The following is a 13,748-nucleotide window of genomic DNA, read 5'->3' as shown; positions in this document are numbered from 1 at the left end:
TGTCTTTCTGGTAATGCATGATGATTTTCTTGATGTCGAAGAAGGCATGGACCTAGTTCGCTAATTTTCTCTATACGCACAGAGAGGGCGTGCGATATTATTTAAATAACTTGCTTGTTTAGGTTAATGTCAGATCAGCTGTACTGCTGGTTGCGTTCTAGGCCTCCGCATCTTTTTTTTCCTCTGTCTGTTTTTTTTTGCTGTTCAGCGTTATTTTATGATGTAGCGCCATCAGCCATCATTATGCGCCAATGACTTGAATCTAGACTGTTCGATAGGAAAAATTTGCATTTCGATTGTTTTTTTTTTTGCTGTTCAGCGTTATTTTATGATCAGAGATGCTAACTGATAGCTCAAAAAAATCCTGAAAACCCAGGCCGGGGGTCCAGGGGCCCGCCCAGGGCCCCTGGCGGGGTCAAGGGCGAAGCCCCCTGAAGCTGGAACGTTTTCTTATTCTTTAGAGGGCTGAAATCATTAATCTACAGTAGTACATAACAAATAATTAATGACATAATAAACTTCATATCATAGGCAAGGTGCTCAAAAAAAAAAATCATGTAACCCGTACTCATTACGGTACGGGTTAACCTGCTGCGGGTTAATATGCTGCGGCCAATGGGTGCGACTCGGGACGGGTGTATGTAGCAGCTGGGGTGCCCTTTTTCACTCACTGTACTCATCAACAAGACAATCCTATACTATTGAAAATCCATAAATCACAATTTCTATCAAAATGATGGATAGTTCACACATATGAATTGATGAATACGCACCAGAGAACACATATTTCATGGTAGCAAATAGGTTTTCAGCTGAAATCCCGCGGCAGACAACCAATCACTCACGCAGCAGCAGGCAATTGCAGCCGTACACCGGGCCGTGCTATGCTTCGAGCGGTTCTACCGGGCGATCGCCCGACTGGGATATAGCGCTGACACCCGTATCCCTGCAGGGTATAGGGCGGCGTTTGCAACTGCTACAATGTATTGCTCGCGCGTACCGTGCAAGTACAGTACCAGCTAAACTTCATGCTGCGCACAACGCTAATAATTTTCCGTCTGCGCAAATTGGCCATCCAAAATTGAAATTGCGCTCTCCGTAGCGAACTCCGTGACAAGATTTGGAGGGAAATTTTTACGGATTTCACTTTGACAATCGATTTTTTTTCCCGGAATATTTTTCAGCAAAGGAAAAAATCCGGAATTCCGGAAAAATCCGGAAAATTAGCAACTCTGTATGATGTAGCGCAATCAGCCATCATTATGCGCCAATGACTTGAATCTCGACTGTTCGATAAGAAAAATTTGCATTTCGATTGTTGTTTGCGTAATTTCCACAGCAGTATTACAGATCGGACGGAGTATCTTGGCTGAGATTTGGAGGTAAGCGTTTAAAATCACTTTTTATAAATAAGTTCAAGCACATTTTTAAAATTGAATAAGATGATAAGATTTAGATTAATAAATTTAGTTTCATTCTCCAGAGATGCCAAGTTCAAAGACCAGCTATGCGTGAGATTTTCTGTGAATCTGATTGAGATCACAGACATTGTGTACAATGTATATGGGGATAGGCTGTGATAGTTGCGTGAGACAGAGTTTTGAGGGGGTGAACAAGAGTCCAAAATGCTCGAGTCTCACGCATTATGCGTGAGACTTGGTAGCTCTGCATTCTCTCACATTTGTGTGATGAATGAAAACGTCAAAATTCATTATGAAATGACATGCGTTGTGCGAGGTTAGTACTCGCATGCTTGTGCGAGTGGGTCTTTTTTGCTGCTCAAACACTAGCTAGTCCTTTGCCAGAACTGTTCTGCTTTTCAGTTGATCAATAACACAATCTTCGACCTTTATGCCCGAAATGAAAACAGCCCCACGATTGGTGAGGGGCATGAAAGAGAGGGGATAGCGTGACCGCTGGGGATGGCGCCAGGATGGTGTGCAGGGGAGAATGAAGAAAGGGGAGAGAAATAACAAGTACACCCACGTCTAGAATCTAGACTACTCCAAGTCTCCAACACCAATACCAGTGTCCCTGGTATTTCCCAAATGGCTCCCACTGAAAGGGTTTTTATAATAATTGTGGGATAATTACATTTAGTTTCCAATGAAAGAGGATGTGATGCAGGGTATCATTGGCTACACTGTACATTGTACATACTTGTATATGTACAGGGCAGCTCTAATACATGTATGTTTAACAGAAGTTATCATGGTGCAATTATCACAATTTTTTATCATACCTACCTGTATACATGTACATGTACAATGATACAATGAAGGTTGTGCACACTACAATGTATGTGCAATCATGGATCTATTACGGATGGACATTCAACGAATCCCCTCCTTTGGGCTAAAGACCGTCACCGCTTATCCTTTTATGAACAGAGCGCTGGCAGCTGACGCCCATCAAGTCGGTCGTAAAACATGCTATCACTGATGGACAGCGGAGATCAATTGTGCGCTGCTCCTACCCATTGTGATGTTGTTCGTTCACTTTATCAAAAGCAACGCACAGCAGCGAACGTTAGCGCTATGAAAATGATTGCAGGAACAAGAAAACAGGCGTGCATAAACATATTTTTTACGTACATCGCAAATTACCGCACATGAAACGCGTTGACATCACCTTGCAGATCAGTATATTTACGGCAAAGATATGCTGTGATAGTTGCGTGAGACAGAGATTTGAGGGGATGAACAAGAGTCCAAACTTGGTAGCTCTGCAGGGGCCGCGGAACCGGGGGGGGGGGGGGCTTCAGCCCCCCCCACTTTTTTAAAAAAAAACGTGTACAAAAACGCAAAAATGACCATGTACAATTGTGATATTTAGCATGGTCAGCCCCCCACTTTGAAAACCGTTCCGCGGCCCCTGCTCTGTACTGAATGCAGTTTGTTAAGAATTTTCATGAATAATTTATGGACAAGTACAGGGCTGCCAACTCTCACGCAATCTGCGTGAGTCTCACGCATTTCACCCGATTCTCACACTCTCACGCTGATCATAGGAATTCTCACGCTGAACCCCGAAAATAGAGAGAAAAAAAAAGTTTATTGGCCTATATCGGATATTCAATAACATTATAACCCGGCCAGGCGAAAGTTTCAAAGTTTTTAACCACACAAGCGCAAAGCTAATATACCATCAATGCCAATTGGTTTCGGTTTGCCGCGCAAAGACAAGATATTGAGTTGCGATTGGCTTACTGTATTCCGCGTGTGAGTGCGGGTGGCGTCAAAATTTTACTATGAAGCGGGCAAGGCTTGAAATAAGCACCTGTGAGCCCATGTGTGTGTGGTGCAATTTAAAAAAAAAATTGCCCCCAGCTCACGGGCTTTTTACAGGAACCGGGGGCAATTTTCTGGAACCAGGGGCAATTTAAAAAAATATATATATAACGGTGAACCACATCGCAAATTTGTTTATAGTAAGCGCAGCTCCTGCAATTTTTTAATTAGTAAATGAATAGCATATGCTAAGTATTAGTCTTATTCAAACATTTAAGAAATCAGATTTAAATGTTTAAGTGTTTTGACACCCTCACTCCACATCCCCTTTACAACCACACACACATGGGCTTATTTATTTTTCGTCTTTAATGAACCATGATCAATGAACCCCCCAAAAAAAAAAACATCTAAATAAATTAATAAAATTAAAATTTAAAAAAAAGAGAGAGAAATGGAGAAAAAGAGAGAATTCAGATCAAATAATAAATTTACAAAAAAAAAATAATTTTTAAGGCTTTTTTTATGGTTTGAATCATGGGAGTGGGTGAGTGTTTGTGTGTGATTGTGGCTGTGAGGTGCACTTGGATTGCATATACGAAATCAATAAATAACTCAGTCTATTCAAATTCAAGCACATAGCCACAGGCTATGTACATGTACATGTATTGTAGGTTCACGTACCTTAAGTTTTTCACAAGTTATTTGAAAACGCAGATCTCCACAGAAAATGCCTTTCATTCTGGGAGAGTCTGAATTCGGTGAAAATGTATTCATTAATAACTTAAATATTCATCACAATGAAGAAATCATAAAGTTTTTTGACAGTTTTCAAAAATTAACATGAAATCTAAACTCTATCTCAAACGGAAAATCACCATCACTTAGGCCATTACTGATAGAATTCTCACCCAGAGCTCTGGCAGACATGAGCTCAAAACTGGCTTGCTAACACCACACTCAAGTGCACGCGGCGTCCTCCTTATTTTTTGCATTGACGCCCAATGGCGACAATGCATTGTTCTTGTTCCATATTCCTATTCCGTAATCTTCTTCTTCTTCTTCCACCAAAATCCCATTTGTTTAATACATGATTTTGTTAGCTCTACCCTGACTCCGTCCCTCATCCAAATTCATCCAAATTTGGTAGACATGTTGTCCAGCATCCCTAGTTGTGCCTCTCGTCTTCCATTTTCCAAAATCACTCATGCATGACCATCCAGGCGCCATTTTGTCAATTTCAAGTCCATTTGCATACCATTCTTCATTCTTTCATATCTCAATTATCCTGCATGCTACAGACTTCTAACAAATTGCTATAGATAGTCCAAGACTTTCTCTATCATCTGCGACGTATAACCTGACCTTCAAAATGCCATCTTCATGTCCTAAATTCAAATCCGAAATAGCCTTCCTTCAAAAACGTCATATTTATTGAAATGTAAAGTCAAAAATTCGTAAAATGGCCATAACTTTCTTGTTTTGATTCATTTTGAACTCATTATTTCAAGAATTGATTACGGTATCATAACATACGAGCTACTGAGATTTCATCGAAATAGCGCCCTCTAAAGTTTCAAAAACGCTTACCTTTGAATGCTCCTCATTGCGTCATGCGTGGCCAAACCCGTACCCTTTTTTGAATTTAGGGTCTTCAAGATATGATCTTTCATGCCATTTAAAAAAATATATACCTTACAACTGACGAAATATCTGAAAAATGCTCCCGAAAATCAGCAAAATACCCCAAAATGCACTTTAATGCCAGCACAACTTCAACTTGCTCTTATTTCCTTATTATTGAAGCTTATTCTTTCTAACTTGGCTGATATGAGTATTGATATATACTTCAACCGTTCGTCAACCTTTTGTAACAAAAACTGACAAAAATCTGACGTCAGCTTCAAATTATTGTGCAAAACCTTCATTTTTAATGTCTTTCTTTATATGGCATTTACTTCCGGTCTATTGCCTGCGCACAAATAAAAGTGGTATCAATGTCACCGCATTGGAATACTCTTTCCAGTGATACCAAATACGACATAGGTTACAACAGAAAATTTCAAGATAAGTCAATCTGAACACATGGTATACTGCTCACTATGTACACATTATCAACAACAGAATTGTACACAGTGTCTATTGCATCGGTTTCGCGCAAAAACGAACTGAACGTCCTATGGCACGCCATTTGTCCAATAAGGCGATTAACTCAGTTTATGCATGCACATCGTTCTGATATGTACTTAACACTGGGTTACGTTGATGAATTGTCAGCGAATTTGTATGCTTATTTCTATTACTCTCTCTGCGTCTTTCTCTCTCTCTCTTTCTTCAGCGGCCACATGGTCTAAAAATGGACGAAATTTGTTTTACTCGAGAATGTAATTTCCTATGAAAAGCAAAATCTGCCAAAATCCAATTTGATTAACATGTAATTTTTGTTAGTCCTCTCCTGCCTCCGTTTCTCATCCAAATTCATTCTGATTTGGTAGACATACTGTCCATAATTAGGGACCATAACCTTTAGAAATAGCGCCTTCTATTGCAAAGTCTTGAAATAGTTAAATTGCCATAACTTCCTTGTTCGAATTTACTTTGGTCTCATGTTTTCAGGGTTTGCCAATTGTATCATTTCACATACTCCAACTGTGTTTTACGCATCAGTGATCATTCCTTTAAGAAATAGCGCCCTCTAATATTTTGAGAATGTATATCATCTAGAGTTTTCTCTTGATCTCCTGTTTCTTGCCCTCTATTAAATCAGAGGCGTCAATGCATGCACATCGTTCTGAAACGATTGCAGTTCTAGTTTTTAGATGGAGCCTTGTTAGATTATTTATTGTCTGATATTTACCCCTCTCCAGGAAAGAAATTAAAAAGCTACAATTCACAACTATAAGCTAAGTTATTTTGGATTATTAAGGCTCCGTTTTGACAAGCACGGTCGGCGACTGTGAGGATAAAAGACTTGCACATCGTATGTGCTGTGAACAGGGATTTATCTCCTGTGCAATTCGAATTACTATACCACAGAATTGTGATATCCCGACTGGAAATGTGTGCATTAAAAATTGCACATGGTGAAGTATGGAAAAACCGCTACCGGAAGAACGCGCGCATATGTATTACAGGAAAAAAAAGACGGACGTAGCTCACTTTTTATGGTACAGAGAAAAAGACGCACTTGGCAATTTTAAACTGTGTTTATCGTAAATTGAAAGTTATTTGATTTTGGCTTTAAATTACATGTATGATATGGCTTCACTGCTCACTCACGGCGGGCGCAATTACCTGGAAAATATTTGCGCCCGGTCGTCAAAATTTTGATGATTTTGGGGCTTCATGGGCGCAATTGATGGCGTTATGAGCGCGAATTTGCGCTCAGCGCCCACTTATTTCAAGGCTTGGAAGCGGGGGTTTTGTGCGCACGAGGCACAACGAGCGATCGAGTGTCAATGCAATGCCAGCAGCCATGCCATGCGATAGCCCGCAGGCCCCGGCACGGCGCCGAGATGCCGCGCCGGCGCCCGCGCAACTCAGTATACTTCTACTTCAGATTTCAGCGGTAGGTAAGGTGTCTCGTCTTGAAAATATGTTTTGATCAGATCCTTTATATGCCATTATTATGATAGTAAGAATGACTTTGGAAGGATGTTTGTATAAATTGATATATGTTGTGTGTATTCTATTGAGAAAGAAAAAAATTTGGATTTTTTTCAAGGTAAGTGAACTTCATTAAAAATAATCAATTAACCTATTTAAATCCTGCCTTATGTATTTATGGAATCAGAGTTAAAAGTATGTGCCAGATTGCACCATTTAAATTGCAAAATTGTAAAAGCTCCCTACCGTGGAAGGGGGCACACCCCCCTTCCACACCATCCCCCCCTCGGGCGCTCCGCGCCCTCACAATGTCTCACTCCAAACTCGCAAAGGTTGGCAGCCCTGCAAGTATTACATGAACATCATCTGCCCCCACCCTGATTGTTAATATAATTTATTGACATGAATTCCTAATCAATAACCTGTTATAAATATGCACATGTGTAATACCTCAATACAGTAATTGCTTATTTCTCATTCAGACTTGTCTGAATGACAAATGAGCAATCTATAGACAAAAAATATCAGTAATGGATTTACATGCGTACTGTACAGTGTAGACCTAAATGCAGGGGCAAATGACAATCACCTACATGTACATGTATACATGTATGCCTATAAAAATTGACTCAGTTTTAAAAGCCCATGTTCAGAAGAAATTTATATTTCTCCTAACATACGTATACATGTCCATACATGTACACATCTATTGTAATTTCAACATCAACTGAACACGACTCTGTTTACATAAAAGCTGATAATAAAAAGCAGTACATGAACTTGTGTGTACAAATTACTTATCAGTTTCTTTGGCGATATGCAGGGCAAGTTCATAATCTATTTTATAATCCAGAAAGAGAACAAAATTGCGATACAAAAAATAGGTAACTATTCCCTCTAAATTTAGACTCAAAGTCATTACTGTTGCCATCTGGTCACTTGCCATGTTTTTTTTTGCTATATTAATTGCTGTATGTTAAGCCTGTAAAGCCATATGGCTTGATCCAACTTTTTGCAAACCCCAATCTGATTAAACGGGAAATCTAACATGAAACTTCCACACTTGCTACAAATCATCAAATTCTCTTTCATCCTCTTCCTATATTTAATGGCCAAATATTTTTTGTATCCTAGATATTTCACAATAAACCAGAAATTTGAGAAGCTATTTTGGTTACACAGTATGCAACCACACACTAATAATACTGAAAAGTATTAAATGATGAATTGGTTTTTGTACCCCTGGCTGTATACATACATGTACATGTAATCAAGTCACAAAATGCTACATGTACACTGTACATTACAACTTCAAAGGGTACTGCAAAATTACAGAAGTTCATGTACAAGTAGCAATATAATCTTCATTTCATTTTTACATGTATATAATGATTTAAAAAATGATCAAAAAATGATAAAAAAAACCCAAATCATATTATTATAAAATTACAATACAGTGTTCATGTATAAAAAACAATGGATATGTATAGGAATCCCTGAAGAAGCAAGAGCTTGAAGGTGTACATGGAGGACTCCACAGTTATAGGCAGGGGCAGAGTGACATACATCTGCTTTATAACAACAACAGCACTGACCTTTAGAGTGCGATGACAACAAAGTATAAGAAACACAATGAAATAGTACTCAGAAACAGCAATAAAATTTCAGAGATTCATAAACTTTCAGATACAGTATACAAAATGGGTAAACTTGATTATCACGACGTTGCACAAAGTATGAATGCGATGTTTGTGTATTATGCATTGTGGGTATGCCATAACGCAGCAATGCTGCTGTACGGGTCGCTAGTGCGTTGTTTTCATCAGCAGGTCAGTTGCTAAGTCTCGAGATAAAAAAAAATGCTTGGCTGTTCGCCCCAGGCTATATAGACATAGTGAAAAATAAACCTTGAACAAAAACAATCATATATATGGAGCACACCATAAAATGTATGTACATGTAGAAGCATTAACCTTCACTTGCTTCACTGGTGGGCCATATTAATAAAAAGCCATTTTTCATGTAATACAGACCACCACCAACAAGGAAGTTTTTTTTAAATAGAAGACTTGATGGCAACTGGAAGTGCCCTATGATAAACATTACCCTCTCCTGTCAAGCATCAAATTTGCAATATGGATGATTTATATGAAAATAAGCCAGCCTATTAAAGCTTCAATGTAGAAAATCATCTAACATTTTTGTGCTTTCAAATTTCATATTACATGTACAGTATACTGTACATGCAGGTGTACACAGAAAACTTGAGACTCTTACCTGAATTCACAAAGTTGGTTAAATTGAAACCGTGATTTGTATCCATATTTTGTACAGTCCTTGTTAAATTTATACGAAAGGAGAATGAATCTAAAACTTGTTTCATCAAAACTGGTTAAAGAATATCAAGCGACTTGAAAAGTCTTGTTGTACTTTCTATGGGATGGATGATTGACAACTCTCCATCTGTTTTGTACACAAATTTTCAGATTTTCCCCTTTAATTTACATATTTCACAATAATATCTCCTCCTGACTTTGATATGTGGTAAGAATGATATTTTCCATGACATATGTTATACTCGGAACTTTCTTCAGGAGGTTATATACGATTTGAAAGATTAATAGGAAAATCAGGAAATTTGTGTACAAATCAAATTATGGAGAATTGTCCACAAAATCTGCTATTTTGTTCAAAGCATGTTTGCCAACTTGAGGATAACCATAGAAAGTACAACAAGACTTTTTAAATGTCCACAACTTTAATATTTTGTTATTTCATAACCAATTTTTGATAAAAATTTGTTTAAAATTGTTCCTCTCATTTTGCTCTTTCCAATAAGATTTGCTTCTATTCTTGGGTTTTGGTTTCTTTTAATGGTGTGCTAAAAGCATGCATTCAATCTTTTTCCATGCTTTCTGAATATACTGTACATGTGCAAGTGTGCACTGAAATAAAGCACAAACAATGCAAGAAAAATTACCACAATCATGTATTAAAACCACCTTATTTTGGCCCTTTAAGTTTATTTAACAGGCCATGAAAATTTTAGGGTTTATACCATTGTGAATATAAATTGTGTCTGTGAGATGGTTAAACTGTAAATATACCTTCATGGTTCTTGGGAATATCTCCCAACAATTCTTGGCAAGAACAAATTCAAAGACAGTTTTGAGGAAATTAAAGAAAGATTAACATCTTCTCATTGAAAGTAAAATGTATCTGGGCTGTGTGCACTTAACAATTGAAGTCAGAATGCCACGTGGGATTTCAAGAAAAAAAATACACAAGGAAAATGCTAGAGAGAGATCTAGAGAAAAGACAGCAAATTCATAAACTTTCTCAAGATTCTCCTTGCTTGGGATTTGTTTGTTTTCCTGAAGAAACCTGGCAAACTTGTGCAGTGCAACCTTCAGACATGTCACACGTTGTTTCAATTGAAGGTTTCCTGAACAAGAATGACATCTCCTAGCTTGGTCTATCAACTTGGCTACTGTCCAATCGATGCTCCTTAAGAAAGTCAAAGTGGAGGACATAAGTATCTGGAAGAAACTGAACCCTGTCCAAGATATATGTAGTTGTTGTGTTATTTGACAGTGTAAAGACATATTCAAAGGGAAAGTTTAGCGTGAAGTCAAGTTGGTTTTTAAAAATTGAAAAAAATTAGGGAAGTGATGTACATGAAATGCCAATTATTAATGAAGTTCTGGGTTCATCAAAGATAATCTATAAATTTTCATAGTTTTGTTTTTGAGATGCCATCTAATGCTTAACCCTAAAAATACCAAGGGGGGGGGTGGAATCCACCCCATCAACATTTTTTGTGATAAATCTGTAATGCAATAAAGCTGGTGCTGCATCATTCCATGACTTTTCTTTTGAGTCAAAACTTATGAGACAAAATTTGTGACCAAGGGTTCTGAAATTACAGCATTTTTATGCAACATTTAGTATTAAGTGTACATGTATGTCAAACCCAAAATTGCTCAAAACTATACAGCCTTGTAGATTACATACATACATCACCCACAAACACTGTGCAGATTTTTGTGGCGCTCATGTGATCAGCAGCTGAGATCAAAGGGGGTGGAACCTGCCCACCTCCAAAGATCGATACCAGTATTTTTATTATAGCATAGCTGAGAAAAGCCTGATTAGGCTTAAAGGGGTACACCGGGCTGGAAAAACAGTGAAAATTTCATCAAAATTATCTACAGAAAAACAAAACAAAAACAAAAAATAACAGAGCTAAATTGCCTGAATAACATTAATAATCAAAAGTTTTGTTTTCACTCTAGAGTACTTTCCCCTTTCCACCCTAAAAATGATTGATAAAAATTCAAGCTTGAAGATAAATTCCAGTTCTGGTAACGATCTCAAAATGACTTTTTACAGAATCTAATGTAATGACCATTCAAGTGTCTGTTTGTATATGATTAAAAAATATGTGCCAAAGGATTCTGGAAGAAATTTTGTAATTGCTGAGAAATAAGCAAAATAAGCGCGGATTCGGTCACTTCTGTCGGGTCTTTATTCCAGCAATAATAATACACTGTCCCACGTGTCCCTATCTGTGTTGGTGATCTTCAGTGTGAACATTTTTCAGCATAGATTTCAAGATTTCACAAAGTTCAGTTTATGTAACTGTACCAGATCTACATGTAGATCCTCGATAATATACTGACAATTAAAGGTAAATGCTAGTTTTGGTAACAATATCAAAATGAGTTTGTACAGAATCCAATGAAATGACCACCAGTGTCTGTTTGTATAAATAAAACGAATGTGCCAAAGGATTCTGGAAGAAATTGTGTAATTGCTGAGAAATCAGCAAATAAGCACAGGATTCGGGTAGAGCGTCGGGCCCGACGCTTTTAGCAATAATTATACATTGTCCCACGTGCGCTTATCTGTGTTGGGGATCTCCGGTGTGAACATTTTTCAGCGTAGATTTCAAATTCACAAAGTTCAGTTAATGTAGCTGTACCAGATCTAGATCCTCGATGATATACTGACAATTAAGCCTTGTTTTACAGACTTTCTCATGAAATCAGTGTTTACTGCAACTACTGGAATTTCTCTTTAAGCTGGTTTTAAAGACTTTCTCATGAAATCAGTGTTTATTGCAACTACTGGCATTTCTCTTTAACACTGCAAATTTAAAAAAAAATGGATGTATGGAATAAAGGTTATGACATTCTAAATTTGTGCTTTATAATTCCATAAAACAGTATGCATGCCCTGTTCAGTACATTGAAATAAGTGAACCAATGACATGATAATCCACTCATTCAAACATCTGAAATTGTCATTTGATGATGAATCTGCTTTTGTCATATCTGCAATACTTATAATTGTATTACAATAAAATAAAAAAGAAGAAAGAAATAGTGACATCATCTTTTCTCTCATGCATGCATTGTAGAATATAATTTCCTGTTTTGAAAAAAAGAAGGAAATATGGGCAATAGTGATCAAGAAAGTTATAGAGACAAACAAGATAGAAAAAGGGTATGGAATTGACACATAAATGTATAGGAGATGAAATAACATAACTGCAAAAGATCTAGAACAATAACATAAGAACTCATGAAATTTCAAGGGGAAAGCAAATATAAAGAAAGACGTTCAGAATGATTTAAAAAGTCACTTTTGTACAAGATTGTTACAGGACAAGTCCACCCCAATAAAAACTTAGTTTGAATAAAAGAAAAATCAAACAAACGCTAAAAAATTTCATCAAAATCGTTTGTAAAAAAGTAAGTTATGACATTTTAAAGTCTTGCTTAATTTCACAAAGCAGTTACATGTACATGCACATCCTAGTCAGTATGTAAAATGAGCAGACTGATGACATCATACACTCACTAAATACATGTATGAAAAATTCTAATTTTCTGCTCATCGTCATGTGAAACAAAATTTAATCTCTCCCTGAACATGTGCAATTACCGCTACCACTATTTTAACACTTTGTGGTTAACTAAAGTTGGTCCCAATTGTCAAATTTGTAAAAATTGAAATATTATACGTATAATTCAAACAAATGGAATGCCTCTGGCCATCTCACCTGCATCACGCGGTTCAGTGCTGACTTTGAAAACTACTCTAACTCGCACAAGATGTTCAGTGATACATGGTTACTCTTATGTCCACTTTTTATGAACTAGACCAATAAACTTCTAGATATGATGGTTATTCAACAAAAAAACCCATCATTCATTAATCTTACATGACCTTTGACCTTGATCATGTGACCTGAAACTCGCACAGGATGTTCGGTGATACTTGATTACTCTTATGTACAAGTTTCATGAATCAGATCCATAAACTTTCAAAGTTATGATGGTAATTCAACAGATACCCCCGATTCGGCCAAAGTTCATTGACCCTAAATGACCTTTGACCTTAATCATGAGACCTGAAACTTGCACAAAATGTTCAGTGATGCTTGATTACTATCATGTCCAAGTTTCATGAATCAGATCCATAAACTTTCAAAGTTATGATGGGAATTCCACAGATGCCCCCAATTCAGCCAAAGTTCATTGACCTTTGACCTTGGCCATGCGACCTGAAATGCGCACAGGATGTTCAGTGATACTTGATTACTCTAATGTCCAAGTTTAAAGAACTAGACCAATAAACTTTGAAAGTTATGATGGTAATTCAACAGATACCCCCGATTCGGCCGAAGTTCATTGACCCTAAATGACCTTTGACCTTAATCATGAGAACTGAAACTTGCACAAAATGTTCAGTGATGCTTGATTACTATCATGTCCAAGTTTCATGAATCAGATCCATAAACTTTCAAAGTTATGATGGGAATTCCACAGATGCCCCCAATTCAGCCAAAGTTCATTAACCCTAAATGACCTTTGACCTTGGTCATGTGACGTGAAACTCATGCAG

General features: G+C 37.4%; 1 protein-coding gene across 1 annotated transcript in view; it reads right to left on the bottom strand.

The window, feature by feature from the left end:
- Positions 1–13,748, bottom strand: part of LOC121408199 (integral membrane protein DGCR2/IDD-like) — a 34,830-nt gene that overhangs the window by 14,597 nt on the left and 6,485 nt on the right. The gene's annotated exons all lie outside the window — the stretch shown is intronic.

This window comes from Lytechinus variegatus, chromosome 2, assembly GCF_018143015.1.
Source record: "Lytechinus variegatus isolate NC3 chromosome 2, Lvar_3.0, whole genome shotgun sequence".
Taxonomy (NCBI): Eukaryota; Metazoa; Echinodermata; class Echinoidea; order Temnopleuroida; family Toxopneustidae; genus Lytechinus; species Lytechinus variegatus.
The sequence above is the reverse complement of the archived record's forward strand: the minus strand, read 5'-3'. Positions and strand labels throughout refer to the sequence as shown.